Below are 17,891 nucleotides of genomic sequence, written 5' to 3' on the forward strand. Positions count from 1 at the left end.
CGTTTAACAACTGGCAATGTCCGTCTAAAGTCTCCTAGCAGCATAGTTATCCCTCCAAAAGGCTTGTTATTGCTCATGATTTCTTTTAGTATTCGGCCAACAGCTTTCAAGGCGATCGAGGGAGCCATTGTAGCTTCATCCCAAATAATGATCTGACTTTCCCTAATGATTGCTGCTTCATTTGAAGCAAGTCGGAGGTTTGAAGTGGAGGTTTATTTTAGAGAGGAGACTAATTTGAAGAGTTTGTAGTATGTTTTTTCTCCTTCTAAAAGATTCGCCGCAATACCAGTTGATGCAGTTGCTAGTGCAATTTTCCCTTCTCCTCTAAGGGTGGTTAGAAGGGTTTTGTATAAGTATGTTTGGTCTGCTCCACCTGGGCCATCGAAAAAGAAACACCTCTTGGAAGAGTGTCATCATCGATCGCGGAAAGAACGATGTCAGATGTTCGTATTTGTTCTTTATTAAGACGTTGCAACATTACTTATCCTTTATGTTTTTCGTTGTTGATGTCAAGAAGGTTATATTTTTCTAGTGAGACGTTGTTCACTTTGAGAGTGGAATTGATGTCGTGGAGAGTGAGATTCAAGCAAAGTTGACAATCTTCAGAATGGCCGACTGTATGGCGAAATGAGAAATCCTCCCAAAGTTGGTGCTTGAATTTATCAAACAAAGGTAGCGCATTTCTTAGAGTTGCGAACATAAGAATGTAGGCAAACAGATCCCGGTGCTGTTGTAGCATCTGACAGATGAAAGTTTTACTAAGCGTTGCCTCCCATGTTTCATCATTCTGAATGAGACATCTATGGACAGCTGCTTCGCGAAATGTGTCAAACACAGTCCTATCTACGGTTTTTAGATCGCAAAAACTCTTAGTTCCTGATATGTGTAGCAACAGAAGTCTTAAGCAGTACTTTTCTGGATCTGAGCTAAGATTGACAGAGTAGATTCGTCCAATTACATTATTTTCACCTATCTGTCTGGACGTCCTTTTCCTCTGACATTTGTTAAAGACGTAATGTAGTGGTATCTCAGCATTCTCGTCTTCTTCGTTCAATTTGAACTATGCAAATAGCTCAGTGTCTTTCTGGCCCAATTGTTGGACCGTGGTACTTCTGAAGCTGTCTTGGCGGAACACAATGTACTGTTAATTAGGGAGATGAACAAGTAACCTGACATCAGTGTGAGATTGTTCATACATCTCATAATCTAGCATACGCCACATTGCTTCTGGAGAACTGCCATACCTTGAGTCAATTAATCGTTTAGTTTCGTCATAACTTGGGTAATTTTCAGAAATCTGCAAGTTTCCACAATTATGACTCTTGTAAACGTACTTAAAAAGGTATTTCACACTTACGACAGAGGCGCATACTTCAATATTGATGTGGCAGTTGTACTTCAGAAGAAAGTAGGGGTTGTATGGTACAATCCAGCTGTTGTAAATGGTACCAGTCAATAGCACCAGTATCCGTTGTGCTTTGCCAATGTTTCTACGGCGATATAATGGCCAATCAAGTTGTTGGTTATTGACATTTTCATGTCTTATCTGTGGCACATAACCGAAAAAAGCGTTATCTCTTATCATTTCGGGTTACAGGTCATGGTAATCGGGTAATATTCGTTGAAGTTATTGCAAAATTACATTGCGATATGTGTTCAGTAAAAATGTATTTAAAAATAGAATATAAAAAAGATAATTATCGATCTATATCCGTGAAATATTAACGAAAGCAAAACGGACTATTCTCAGTGAATGTAGGCCTATATGAAAAAAATTATATCGCAGTACGCGTTATAACAGTTGTTTAATAGCAATACAAATTTTTGTTTTTTTTTTTAATTATTAATATTTATTGTCAATGTTTTTTATTGAATTTAGTCATTATATAGATAATTATTGTGTTAATGGTTCTTTTAAGTTATTTTCAATACAATTTTTTTTTTATATTTTAATCAATAATGGAATGGGTTTAATTTCAAATATAAACTTCCTAAAACCTTTTTTTATAGTTTGTTAATTTAATGTTTACACTCCAACTAATTTTTTTAAAATTTGTTTGTACTTACTACAGTATATATACATACAACTCAACAACATAAGTTTCAGTTATTAACATTTTTTTTTTTTAATTTGTAAAATGTACACAGTGGAAATACATGTATAGTTTATAAGTCTTATAAATAACATCTAGGCAGGAATTAGTACTAATACATTCTATAATACAAAAACAATATTAATACAAACATACTAAATAATAAGTCATTATTTTGTTTAACAAAACCAAGAGTACAATTTTTTTACAAGCAAATTGTTTTACAGAACTTTTGTTTGAGATTTCCTCGTCAAACAGAGTAATCACTCATATTACTTTCTACTATTTTAAAATAATTTTAACACTTTAAAATTATTTAAGAGACAATATATAACTAGCTCAAAACTGCAGGACCAAATATGCCATATGATTAAATCATATTAACTAAATTAAATACCATCTCTTAAAACACTAAAAAAGAATAAACATTTTTCAGTCGATTCTGCAACCACGAAACATCATTTTAATGTCTCGTTGAAGTACCGAATACATTTCGCATGCTACAACACAAAATTAAAAAAATTTAACATCCCCATCCCCATTCCCACCCCCAACCCCATCACCGTGTCCATAACGCTTTTTTCGTTATAATTTTTTTGTTAGTAACACTTTTTTCTTTTATTTGCCATAGCTAAGACATGAAAATGTCAATAAGTTTTATATTGCATTTATATAATTAACTTATTTGCATTATTTTAAATGAGCTAAGTGAACAAAAAAATTGGAAACTATTTTTGAATTTCGGAGGGCTTTTACCAATGACTTGGCAACGTCGCGTCGCGTCGTGTCGGTTCGGTTTGTCTGGTCGCCATAGATGGTTACTACGTAATAATATTATATTAACAATTCTCATTCTGCATTCATTTCATTTGTATTTTCGTGACGGTGTGCATTTTAAAGTAGTTTTTATCGTATTTTTTTCTACAGCATAATGATGTCGATGTAAGTATTATTAGTCCAAGTTTTATATTAGGTATTATAATAACGCTATAGCAATAGAAAAATTCCATTGGTCGTGGTAGCGTCTTTTTTCAGACTTACAATTTCACCTTGTCCAGGGTTTTCCCCCACCAAAACCGTATCTTAAACTTAACTTCATACAACTGAACTGTTTTACATAACTTCGCGAACATTTTTTTTACAAAATACTATTGTTATACCGCTCAAAATTTTCATTTTTCCAAAACATATTTCTTATTAAACATTATTCATACGCTGTTATTGTAAAGTCTCAACTTGTAAATATTATTGTTAGCACATTAACTTTTGACAGAAAAACCAAAATGAAATTTGTTAATGTTTCTCTGTGAACATAATAGGTACTCCATTAACCAATTGTAGCATTTGTTTTTTTTTTAATTTTTTATTTCGATGGGGAGCTGACAAGATAATGTTTTTACCATAATGTGTTTTCATTTGTCTATTAAAGTCTAGGGGTAAATTTTAATGCGAGCCAAAAGTTTAAAAACTTCACTCCTTCTCATTCAAAATAAAAAAAAAACACCCAAATATTGTACAAGTTTTTAATTTCAAATTATCGCGAGATATTTATTTTTTTTGCTGGCCGCTATTTCTCACGTTGCTAAGTGGTAGTAATTTTTGTATTTTTTAATACACAGTCAGTTTCTTTAACATTCTATTTGCGGATAGCAATATTTAATATTACATAAATTTGTTTTTATTGTTTACAGATTTTTTTTAAAAAAAGGAAAACGTTTTCAATTCAAAGTTCCGGTGGTAGCTGATATGCAGTTCCAGATTGCAATTTCTCGAGTGTAGGTAGGTGTTTTCTAAATATTAATGGATATTTGTATGTATAATATCGAATTATAAGAACACATCATAGATAATTCATTATGTAGAATCGTTGTTTTGGATCATATAAAATGATATACCTATTTACCTAGCTATGCATTTTACAATAGTATATCACATGGTTTTCGGGAAGTTCACATATTTAGGTGCTTTCATAACCTAAATGAAATTTATTGTTGTTCACGTTAATTATTTTTGGCAACCGGTAAATTCAACAACCAAATCATGCTATTTTGCTTACGTTAGAATGTCATAATAGTACCTATCCACGACACCTATCAAACAGTAGTGTTAAAACTCTATAATATCTAGATTTTTATTCTATATATAATTGCTGTGTGAGAAATAGAAATATATTATGTTGAATAAATATAGTTGTTAAAATATTGTGTATCTTATATTTATTTTAATTTGTGTTTTTAGACCATCAAACACGCTCACTAGGCAACCCCTTGACAAACATCACGAGAAAAGTAAGTACCATGTTTACATGATTATCTATTATAATATATACATATTATCAAGGGAGCCTACTGGGAGGAGCAGGGGAACTACAATCGTAAAATCCAAAAGAATTTTAAAAGGACTTGCAAGTAGCTAGTAGTTTAATATTTCTTACAATATTACACTAATATATCATAAGGTTTTAATTAAACTTTATAGTACATTAAGTGGAAAATAATAGTAAAAATACTTACTGATTTGGAATCAATAGGTACGGCGATGTCAAGTCCAAATAAAAAAATAATTCGTTATCTTAACACGTTGAGGTAGGCTCTAAACTGTCGAGTTAGGCCTATGTTTTATGGGATGTTTGGTCGGTATGGAGAGAAAGGAGGAGTCCTTGGATAAGCTTTACTATGGCGCGGTCGATCAGAAGAAGATGAGCCTGTAGAATGAAGGTGGTCCGGTACGGCGTGGCTTGTTGGCGGCAACGGTCTGGTCGGCTGCTTGGCTGGTGAACGACTGCTTGGCGAGTCCGGTGACCGTCGTAAGACTCGGCAAGGAGTGTAAGGGAATGGAAAGAAGAGAGGGGGCTCAGGTCGGCTTTGATAGTATGAATATTATTGGCCTAACTGAAGGTGATCAATCGGCATTAATCATGGGTAATTATGCCCAGTTACTAGACACAAACTATATATACTCTATTCAGAATAAGAACAGGCTTCGGCGGCCGACTTGTGCGCATGGGCGTGGCTCCACTACGAGCAACGGACCTCGAACACTGTCGCCGCGGAGCGACGTATTTAGTCTATCGTAGACGAGTGACCTGAACAAATAATTTAAATTGCATTGTATACTCTGAAACAGATGGGGTGCGGAGCGGTACGTTGTGTTATCTTTTTCCGTACCGTCATTCGCGCGCCACATAATCACATAGGTACGTCAGTGCACGGTATACAACACCAATTTCTTTTGTTTTAACTTTTATTCCCTATATTATTATTTTTTCCTGATGTTATAGGTACGTAAAAACAAATTCCTTTAATTTAATTATTTACACTTCATTATAGATATTCCTTTTAAAATTAAAAGTTGAATCACAATGTTATAAGTTATAACTAGGTACTTATATTTATTTTGTTACCTTCATTGATGACATCAAGCATTTCCAATATTTCATACTTGTCATCCATTATGTGTACATATTAATATAAAACAATTTTAGACCACATAATTGAATGAAAAAATAATAATAATGTATTATGAATATTGTGATAGCATAACGTCTAAAGAACAATATTTGTTATTATATGATAAAACGATTTGCCGAACGAACGCACGTGATATAAATGTTCCTAAACGTGTTATGAACCATATAATAAAACAAATAATGCCATAACTTAAAAATATAAGATAAGAACCACGTTTTAAAATTTGAATGCTATAGCATGTACTGTCCATCAACGTGTTAATTAGTAAAACCCTGGTAAAACCCGTTCAACAGTAAATATGCCAACGACTCACACTATAATATAGATTATTATTACAACTATAATAATACTGGTATTATTATTACTGCTATAATGTAGCACCTTTTCAGCAATGCAATAATGCATTAAGACTAATCAATTTAATATAACTGTTGTTTATAAAGCAACAATTCTTTATGAACAGTTGTTTTCGTTATATTATAATAAGTACCTCCAAACTAGTGTAAACCAAACATTGAAATTAAAACTAGTGATTAAATCTAAGTGTAAGCTTTTTAATTACCTAAATGTTTCATAAATAATAGTAATATAGAGCTACAAGTTACAATGATGACTATATTCAATATTATATATATTATTATATATATTCAATACTCGGAACGACTAGTTTCAGTTTAAACCATTGTTATACATATATTATACAAAATAATATAAGAATTTTATATTAATTTCTAATCCAATACAGAAATAAATTAAATAGCATAATAATAATACTTAAGTACCTAATTTGTGGCCCAGATTTTTTTCCATATAATTTTAGCTTTGATGCAAGCAGTGAAGGTATTACTATGATGTGGGCTTTTTTTTATCTGTATACACTAACTTTTTTAACACTGGACCAATTCCTTCGAGTAGCAACTCTATAAATCACAAATTTCATCTAGTTGGTACCTACTTAAGTTTTTTAAGTTAAGTATTATTTTACTTTTTTAACTTTTAGCCTGCTTTTTATAACCTTTATTATACATTAAAACTGTCCTCAATTCCAAAAATTAAAATAATTAACATTTAAAGGCTACAGCCAAAATATTTATAGTACCTCAAATTTTTATTTTTATGAACAACTAAGAAACATCTAGAAAGTGGTTATATCATTTTATTATACATTCTTATATTTTTCCAATTAATTGTATTTAGTAACCGAACGCCGTTCAGTCCATGCAAAGTCGCTGCGTTCAGTCCATGAAATGTATCTAAACTTAGGAACTCGGCAATCGTTTGTTTTGTAAGCAAGATATCTCACAGGCAGGTCCGATCTGGTTGGCGGATTTTCATACCCGGTCTCCGGGTAGCAACGTTGGTAGTTGCCCGTTGTAAGTAACCCTTATCCAGAGTCACCTGGACCGCAGGGTGTATGAGCAGTTCTCCGCCGTGGCCTTTCTGGCCCATGCTGCCTCGTCGCGTTGGCTGATGGTCCCCAAACCGTTTTCCACCTAGGTTTGGGTCCCGATCGCCGCATTTATTGGAAACGTCCCGTTTTGCGTCGGGGTATCCTGCGTCTCTGTTCCCCAATCATTTCCACATCCTCTGAGTCGAATGGCTCAGACCACTTGACCTCCATTATTTAATTTTCGTTGTTATGGTATTCGTGGATGTCGTTGAAGAATTCGTCTATTTTCTGGTTGAGTTTGGGGATTTTCCCGATTTGACTCTAACTCCCCTTTTTCCCTAACCACTCTGGTGGAGGGGTCGCCGGCTTCAGGTCTTTCCTACTAAACATGTAGGTAGAATATTATATCAGCTTTAACAACACAACGTATAGGTCAGATTCGAAATAATAATGGATTCGGATAAAAAACAAAAGAAGATAGGAAATAATTAACGAAAGTTTATTATAAAGTTTTATTATAATTTAGTTTTATAAAAGCATACAATTTTAAAGAACCCAGTATATGGGATCCTCCGCGTTTATAAACCAAAAATCGTCTTCTTCAAGCATCACGCCTAAAGGATTCACATATGGGTTAATATGTCGTTTTACAAAATACCCATCTTTATTACTAACATTATTGTTACTAGACTCACCTGTTCTTCTATTTTAGCTCTTTTCCATCTATTTTCACCTCTCCCATAACTTTTAACCATCACTACTTGATTCTTCTCCTTCACTAAATTTCTCTACCCTATTGCCTCTAAAAAACTTACTCTGTCTTTCTAATGCTCTTTGAATATTTCCAGTTATATTTGGTCTGACTATCTAATCTAATAATTAATAGTTCTCTACCCAAAAGTTGTTTTGCCTGTTGTACCATAAGTACTGCTGTTATGGGTTAACACAAATTTTACTATATTAGCATCTAAATCCGCATTTATATTTACATTTTTTTTTTTAATCAAATTTTTTAAATTTCTTACAAAGTTCTCTGCAGCTTTGTTTAAAGATGGATGATACGGTGCTGTTTTAATGTGACTAACACCATTTTTTAATTATTAATAAAAACATATAACCCTTGAAAAGTCCAGCAAAATCAGCATGTAATCTATGAGCAGGTCCGTCTGACTATGGCCAACTATGTAGTTTTACATTTTGTGGACTGGCATTTTCTGTCAAACATTTTTCACAACCCTTAGTAATTTGCTAAACTTCTTTATCCATTTTAGACCACCATATCTTGCAATAGCTTTCATTTTTACTGTTCCCAAATAAGCAGAATGTAATACTCTTAATAAATTAATTTGTAAACTTTTAGGAATTATAATTCTAAAATCCCACATGAGACATCCATTTTCTATAGATAATTCGTTACGCCTGTAATAAAAAGGTTATAATTCTTCACTAACTTCGTGTATTTTCTCTGGTCACTCACCTAACAGTACTTTGTCACCTACTTGTTTCAAAACATTGTCTTTGACATTTTTATGTCTTTGCTATGGTACACACACGGAAAATCGACACCGACACCGCTTATCATAACGAAAAATAACAGCTTATTTATCTGATAAGATAAGAGATAAGGGAAAATGATAAGAGATATGGTTTTTACATTGGAAGACAACCAGAAAAGTCGACACCGACACCGGTTATCATAACGAAAAATAACAGCTGATTTATCTGATTAGAGAGATAAGGGAAGGAGATAGGGGTGAGAGATAGGAGTGAGTGTTTGAGGGTGAGAGTTAGGGGTTGAGAAATAAGGGCGATAGATAGGAGGTAAGAGATGAGGGGTGAGAATGGGGTGGAGGCATGTATGTTGTATTCACAACGTTCAAAATAGAAATTAATTATAAATTTAATAATTTAAGGGGCCAAATTCTCTATGAATTGGTTTGGACCAGATATTATGAAAACACTAAATTATTAGCCAGAAACTAGATATGGATTTCTAATAGGTAACAGTGTGGCTTCCCAAAATGTCTGTGCACATCTATAGGCGAAATCATGCCGGTCACTGTTAATCGGAGGTACGTCCGATCGCCTTTAGTACCGTGCATCCTTGTGAGACGACATTGACTAAAGGCTGTCTCCTACGACTTCGGGTACCCCATCCCACAGTCAAGACCAATGACTGTCCCAAGCAACATAGACCGGTGGCAACTTGCCAATGACAAGGACTACAATTATTGCCAACACAGGTTTCAAGAGTAAGTTTGCCATAAACAAACAGCGGATAGATATTTTGCTATCCTATACTTTCGTGAAATAACATGACGAAAACTTCATGATTTGTACGTATTTTTTCTATGTTAAAATAATTTAGTTTTATGATAAGTTCTTCATTGTCAAATACAACTAATCCCGCTACTAGCTGTAGGATGATCTTTACAGCTAATAGAACGCCTGCGATATAAAATAACAATTTAATTAACAATTTGTAGTGGCGATACTAATCCTGTAAAATATACTTACCACGAAGCCAATAAGTCATTCTACTAATTTTTCGACAAAAAATAAAACAATAGTTTTGTTAAAAAGAATGTCGACAGTCGAAAAAAGTCGAGACTCGAGTGAAAATATGCCGATATGTGTTATCTTTTTTATCATATTATTATTGACAAGTCTTGTCTCGGTCATGAAAATTTTACTGGGGTTACCCCGGTATACCTTAATACACCGCATAATACCACAGATTATCTAATCTGTGATAATACTGTTGGCAAATTTGTTATCTAGATTTGTTGAATGACCATGGCGTGACGGGAGATCGGCAGTTAGCCGAAAAATGATAAGGGTTCGATTAAAATAATTCTGATAAGACGGTGTTACCAACCTAATTTAATTATCCAAAAATGACAAATATTGTAGTGTTTGAAGTATGAGTAGAACTGTACAATACATGTATTCCTCGCATTCATATCATACGACATAAATCAGTTATCTAAATTCACGATGTAGAGAAGATAAGGTGACGCCACTCCAACCAAATCAGTGGGTCAAGAAATTACGGCATTTTGGTAGTACAATTTTGTCACGTAGATAGCGCCACCATTCGCCCGGAGGCCGACTTTTACATGGAGCTAATAGGGGTTTTTACATATTATTATACGTTACTGTCATTTTTATTGCTAAATAAAAATATACTACATATAATTTAATTTTAATACAGGGCTATAGATTATATATTATTTTAAAAACCACAATATTCGTATATGTAGTCTAATTAAATGTATTATTTATTCTAATTCCTATTCCACAAAAGACGTTTATAGTCAACGATGACTATCCTTTTATAATAATATATATAATATAATACCACGTATTACCATTGAGTATATATACTCAATGGTATTACCTATGTACAAGAAAAAAATTGTCCTCAATCGGTACCCCTCCCCCCTCCTAAATCGAATTTTAAGCACCAGAGAAGTTTTTTTCAAATTGAGTTTATAGTTGTAAAGATCTAAAGAATAAATGCACGAAAATGTCCTTAAAAAAATGTTGTTCTTTATAAAACCATAAATGACACTAGACATTTTTACAAGATAAAGCTTATTCTATGGTAACTACAGGGACTTATAAAGTAGAGTATATTAAAACAGAGATCGGAGAGTTATTTAGGAAAAAATTATAATAATGCCTCTGACTTAATAAACGGAGCCTTATTCATTTGAGTGAACACACTTTAGCACGCTTTTACATAACCAGTGGCGTAAATTAAATCTTGCTCTGGGGGAGGGGGTGTCAAAAAATAATATTACCTAACCAGATGTTTCATAATGAAAAACAACTTTTTTTCCACCAAAAAATTATTATCAATTAAGTTGGAATATTATTTTCGAAAAAGAACTCGATAGTTTGATTTTAAGAAATAACGAAATTTTTGGACTTATAGTTCCGAAGATATTTTATTTCTTGCTTAAGTAGCCGCAATTCCCCTTGACACTTATTAATTAAAATATAATTATTAAATTATTATTTATTTACTTAAATTTCTAAATTACTTCAGAGTAACATTGTAAAAATGATACAATAAATACCTATATATATATATTACTTAAAAACAATTTGTTTTTGGCTCTGGGGGTTTGAACCCGAACCCCCCCTCCCCCGTGAGTACGCCACTGTACATAACAATAAATACATTTTTCCGATTAATTTAAATTTAAACATAAAAAATAATAATAATACATTTCACAAGTTTTCATAGATATATTAACATAAATATACAGAAAATGTTTTAACATGGTAATTTGAGGATTTTTTAACAATTTAAATATAAAAAATAATTAATACATTTCACAAAATTGTTCAAAAGTGTTAAATGTCAATACTCATTGTTATGACGCTGTATAACACTATAACGAATTATCTAATCAGTTATCACACACATTTAACATTTTCCCGCTGATATACGATTAGGAGTCCGTGATTAGAGATATCACAATAACAGTGTTGCTAATTTATAAAAACAAAATAGTTGTACGTAAAAAATATATACAGTGCGCGACAAAAAGGCACAACATTTAATCAAATAAAATTCTATATTTATAGATAAATCACGATTTGAGATTATCTTAAATCGTGAGATAAATATAGAATTTTATTTGATTAAATGTTGTGCCTTTTTGTCGCGACTGTATACATTTTTTACGTACAACTATTTTGTTTTTATAAATTAGCAACACTGTTATTGTGATATCTCTAAACACGGACTCTTAATCGTATATTAGCGGGAAAATGTTAAATGTGTGTGATTACTGATTAGATAATTCGTTAAGCAGCGTGCACACCAAATACGTTCCGTCACGTTACGTCGCAGCTTCCGTTGAGCCGAAAGGTTTGCTTATTATAAACTCTTATGAACAGGCGCACATAGGTTACGTTACGTTACGTCACGTCGCGCTTGGACGCATGACGGAGACGTTAGGAGAAGGATAGGTTGCTGTTTAGGGCAAAATTGACGGACGACGGTTGATGACAGCGTCTGAAATTTGTATCTTGCTTTTGTAGTTGCGGCAGCATGTTAAGCAATTCAAAAAACTTTTGCGAACCCATCCGGAAGTACTTAAAAAATTTTGCTTCATCCTGAAGAAGGTCTGGAAATAGAGTATGGAATTCTCCGTGCTCATTTCTTTTTAAATTTATGTTATAAACCCATAACCTTTTTTTTTTTTTTCTCTTCCTCTTCTGCAATACACGCCATTACAATAAGTTCCTCGTCGGAAGAAAAGTCCATGGTAAAGTTTTAATAACGAAATTCACTTTAAAAACTATATTATAATTAACAAAACACACATCACACAGCAACAAATTCAAACGTAGAATGACGATTCTCTGGGAAGGCAACACAAACCCGACGGAAGGAGACGCATCTAGTGTGCGACTTTGCACTGTTCCGTCACGTCACGTTCCAAACCGTCTCCAAGACGTATAGTGACGTGACGTAACGGAACGTACTTGGTGTGCGCGCTGCTTTATAGTGTTATACAGCGTCATAACAATGAGTATTGACATTTAACACTTCGTAATATATTATATTACTTCGTTATATTATTATATTATATTAGTCTAAAATATTATTTTATAGTGTTCTTGTTGAATTGAATTGTTCAACATATGCTCATCGCAAAAATATCATAATATTGGACTCTTTTCTGTAATGTTAAGACTGCGTCATTAGGAAACTATGGTTAATACTATAGAAAAATAGAAAAAGACTAACCTTTTTATGTATTTGAATTTCGTTTTCAATGTTGTTTTGGTTTGCGCCCGGGTTTATCTGAAATGCACATAACAATATTATTAAATACTATTACTTTTATTGTTTTATTGTATTGTTTTGGCAACGACGATGTACAAAGTTGTAATATTACTATTTAAAATTTTAAACTAACTCTATTTGTCTTATAGTAAATTCCCGTTGTCATTCTTCTGACCGTTCCGGTCTCCGTTATTTCCATGGTTTGGTGTCCAATCAAAATTTCTTTGTCACCCTATAATGAACACAATTCATTATTGATAAATGCTAATATTTAGTTAACCAATTAATGTGATGAACATGTTTATATTTATTTATTTATGCAGGTGTTTTGCAAGATATGGGTGCAACACCACACCCTATACTCAAGAATTGACTGTACTAATGTAAAGTAGAGAACGGAGACAGTTTATCGAGGTGAAATACATACTTCAGTTCTTCGCCTGCAGTGGCAGGCAAAGCAGAAACCTGCCACTGCAGTGAATGTGCATGCCAAGCAAATTTTAAACATATTAACACTTTTGAAAACTGGAAATTTAGTTAAAAAAATCGGTTGCTAGAAAAAATAAACATCACTTATTAGTTGTTCCGTAACAATAGGGACAAATCAGTATTATTAAAAAAAAATTTAAACATGTTTAATACACGTGTATTAAATAAAATATACTACATATTTATAATATATATATACCATTTTTTTTGTCTGAGCCCACGATTTTTCTTTAATCATTTAATCGATACCAAGTCATCGTATTAGAGAATATCGTAGCCAAAAGGTACTTTATAATGTTAAAAGTTAAATTTAAAAAAATATGTGTATCCCTTTTCCTTCAAAATCTAGAAAAATACCCTAAAAATTAACATATTTTTCATCTTGTAACTAAGGCACGTTATAACTTTTTTAACAGTGTTCGAATTAGTTGTGAATCTATGTAGGATATTTTTAAGTTTAAGTACTACCGAGTACCGATTTAAAGTGAAAAATCAAGAAAATAACATTAACCCTGCCCCCCAGAAGGATTGGTGATTTATTAGTTAACTCACTAATAATGTTAAAAATGATTAGCATTGTTCACAAGTAATATAATTACACTTTTAAATTTGTTTACAGAAACAATGTTTGAAAATACATAATGTCATTCCATTACATTACATAAATTTAATAAACTTTTATGTCTTTAACTATAAATCTGTCTTTCAAGTCTGTACAAAATATGTAGGTTAATACTTATTTGGTATGGTTACAGCACGATTCCCCTCAAAAAAATAAAAACAGATATACCTGTGCAATATTGCACAAATGTCATATCATAATATATTTTTTAAGAAATTACAAGTTACCTAGTTAATTGCTAATTTCTCGAGTTATATACCCATCGACTTGATGATCAGCTCTCCGTAAAATCTTTGAATTCGTCTTTCTGTATAGTCATGTGTCATTTCTTCTATTAATTCTTCAATTGCTATTGTATTGGATTCCCTTGTTCTTGTTGAAACACCAACACGGATCTGCAATTTAATTCAGTACATTAAAATAAATCATATACTAAATCATATTCTAAGATATTACTCACTCTGAGGTTGCTCCGAGCTTGCTTAAATTCAACCTCGCTTTATTTTCTAAAAACCTCAATTGATCTATAAAAAGATTAAATAGATTAATATCAGTTCTACCATTGATTAAAAATATGTATTCAACTGTATGAAAATGTAATTTATTTTTAATAGACCTTACATAAGAACTTACTAATAAACTCCCATACTTTAGGATGAGGCTTCATAATTTGCAATAACAATGAATGGTAACTTTCTAAATAATTATTTGTCCTAATGTCTCTCCTGAACACAGAAATATTATCAAGTCCAATATCTACAAACCAGAATCGATACAGGTAATCATAAATATCCATTAAGATTTTTAATATTAATTAAGACAAGCTAATAGTACCTGGCAAAAATGAAAATAGCAGCCCAGATGCGTAGACTACACCAAAACTCCTTCAAATGTGTTTATTTGTGCTCTCTCGTAATCCGTGATAATGGTGACATTCTCATATTGCAAAGGTACAGAAATCGAGCTGAATATGGTCTAGGACTATTGATCAACACATTGATTTCCAAGCCTGTTCCTTAATTTCCTCTCTTGTATGCTGTCATGTCCTCTTTGATGGTTATGAGCTTTGCTTAAGGTGAACCTATCGACATTTGCATCTGTGTATATCCATGCAGTAGATCGACAGCCATTAGTCTTATACTCTTTGCATCTCAAAAATCCAAAAATCATACAATGATGTTTAAACATTAATTAATTCATTATAACATAATATTTTAACAATTTATTATTTAATTTCCTTCCCTAAATTTGTTTGCATACAATTTTCTAAATGTATTATTATTAATATAAAACATTTCATTTCATATAGTGACTATTGATTAAACAACATACATTTGTTGCTCTGCTGATTTATTTCTGAAGTAATAGAATCCAAGATTGTCTCACTAATTCTTCTCTACGGTGTACTCCAAGAATCAATGTGTAAGTGTCAGGCCTTATATTTTGTAGAACTTGTTGTTATTCTTTATCAACTTGGTCCAATCTTGGAACTTTGTGAGAGAACAATTAAAATGTAATTTGAACAAAAATTATATGTATTTAGAAATAATACCTGGTAGTGCAGTCATGATCTAAATTTGTGAATTTGTTTGACTGCCTTCAGAAACAACAAAAGTGTAGAGTATAGTTATCTCAGTGGTCACCATTTCAACTCAGTATCCTAGAGTGGCTTGAGTATTTTGAAATGCGAACTACAAGTTTAATAAACACGTATGTGTGGCCACTGAGTTGTTGGTGTCTATTATTATAAGTTATGTTGTATAGACAAATCAGAATAATACAAATATATGCTAATTTTGAGAAATTGTATAGGATTAAGCTATAATTATTACCTGTTTGTATTACAATTACCATCTGTAGTTTAAAAGCTAGGAACTTTGAATTTTTTCAATATTAATACCGTGAAGTGATATGCTTAATAAGTCCCTATATCTAGGCTTGGCGAATATAGGAAACATTATAGACAAAACTGTAAAGTAGGAAAGTACTTTACTCTTAAAACTATCAACAAATATAAATTTAAAACCGAAAATTCGTATAATCGTATGTAGTTTCAACTTTTAATTCGTGTCCGAAAAACCTCAACGTTAAATCAAATTTTGTAATATTGTAGGTTATGCTATAAAAGTATAAGCAAAATAATAACCGTTTTACAGGTTATGTTATAAAAATCCAAAATAAAGGATGCGTTCTTATATTGGGTCTTGAGAACCGCGAAAAAGCTGTTCAAAGTTTAATGTTAGAAAGTCATGATTTCTAACTAATTACGTTATTGCTGAAAAGTTACAAAAGTGGGTTAAAATGGGTCGATTTCTTGTCCGTCGTTCCGGGTGGAATCTTGTGATTCAAAAAGACTTATTTTTCACCCGCCAGCAAAAATTAAACGTGATGTGTTTGGGCGTGGACGGTGTCCAGATATGAGCGGTACCAGGTTCAAAACTATTTCACCCACTACATCTTTTTTGCATTTTTTTATAATTTTTTTCAACTGTAAGTAGCAATTTATATTGTAAGAAATCTTTAATACCACAGAATACATATTTACCCTTTAAAGTACTGGATATCCCTACATTTGGTATTTCTCATAATTTTCGTAAAAGTACTTTAATTATAAATAGTACTCTAATAATGTGATAGTAAAATTCTGTAATAGTGAAATGTAATTTGAACGCTCGAAAATTTAAAGATAAACCGTAACTAATTGAGTGACGTCATTAATTAAAATTACTTAATACTTACAATGGCACAGGTATCGCTGGTGTATAGGCACTGATCTCAAACAAATACGTAAACAGGTAATTAAAAAACAAACACTGGTTAAAATCACCGTGACGCACAATTTTTTTTCCATATCAGAAGTTGGTTAAGGAATAATAAAACGTGTTAAAAAATCAAGTATGACAACATTTAGGATTGTGCTACTACAGTAATTTATACAATATGATCGTCTCATGCTAAATCCTAACACATTATCAAGTATACATATTAAATAATAAATAATGTAATTACTATAAGTTTCACATAGATCGCAAGGTTCACTATGTAATGTTAACACTAAGTAAATCAAGTACTTAAATATTATAGATACAGCTTGTTTATTTAGGTGTGTCTTAATAAAGATTTTGGATGTCATACTACCTACATTAGTTGTAACGTTTGTTAGTGAATTAAACATTGTTTTTTATTTAATATTGCGCTTCTATAAGGGCTGAATTTTTTTTTGTGAACTGTACATTTTCAAGCCGCCTCTGACGAAATAGCATGTCTTAATATAAATTACATTAAGTAAATTTAAATTACCAAGAATCTGTACAAGAATAATGTTTAATTGTTTTATACCTTAAATAGTTGGATTGTACGTGGTATTGTGTGACATAGAAAATATCAATGAACACTCTTGAAAATTTCTACATTTATTGTATCACTTAAATTTAATTACTAATAAATAATTAAGGGAGTTATACTTATTTTTGACTTATTAAATTATAAGTACAACAAATTAAGCTGTTTACTGTTTTGTCATGATAATAATAGCTATAATATAGTTAAAACTTAAAAATATAAATTAATTTTTAATAATACAATTATTTAGGTACAGTTGTATAATATCATTCACTATTGTCTATCAGCAATACAAATTCTTTATCATCAATACAAATGCAATACATTTTAAGTCTATTGATAAGGATTTTAAATATTCGAATATTTTTTTTTGTGACGTTGGTGCTCGTGCATGATGTCGGTGATAAAATCGCTTATCATTTTTCGGCCAACTGCCCTGTGCCCGTGCGCGACATGTCATACAATTAAAATTTAACAAAATTTTTATAATAAATATTAAATATTTTAATATTATATTAGTAATAACTACCTTTTTAAAAGCCAATTAGTTATAGCTAACTTTCCAACAAAATAGATCAATCAGAGCCAATAATCGGTAACATTGTTTTTCCTAATACCTATGTATTTTGTCTCAACAATTTAAATTGGAACAACTTATATACTTTTTTGTCTCCTT

General features: G+C 31.7%; 1 long non-coding RNA gene across 3 annotated transcripts; it reads right to left on the reverse strand.

Moving 5' to 3' along the window:
- Window positions 1-13,598: 13,598 nt before the first annotated feature.
- On the reverse strand, window positions 13,599-15,996 carry LOC126839673 (uncharacterized). Of its 3 annotated transcripts, none has more exons than XR_007685941.1 (7): window positions 15,706-15,996; window positions 15,426-15,611; window positions 14,708-15,363; window positions 14,507-14,629; window positions 14,334-14,397; window positions 14,101-14,268; window positions 13,599-14,041 (listed from the first exon to the last, which is right to left on the reverse strand). It is a non-coding gene; the product is annotated as an uncharacterized LOC126839673 (long non-coding RNA). The 3 variants fall into 3 exon arrangements; XR_007685942.1 differs by having other exon boundaries at window positions 13,602-14,016; window positions 15,426-15,564; XR_007685940.1 differs by having other exon boundaries at window positions 13,602-14,016.
- Between the last annotated feature and the right edge of the window lie 1,895 nt (window positions 15,997-17,891).

Source organism: Adelges cooleyi, unplaced genomic scaffold, assembly GCF_023614345.1.
Source record: "Adelges cooleyi isolate 19-005CV unplaced genomic scaffold, UGA_ACOO_1.1 ACOO_flye_CR_arks_rails_tigmint_CR_PRNA_307, whole genome shotgun sequence".
Taxonomy (NCBI): domain Eukaryota; kingdom Metazoa; phylum Arthropoda; class Insecta; order Hemiptera; family Adelgidae; genus Adelges; species Adelges cooleyi.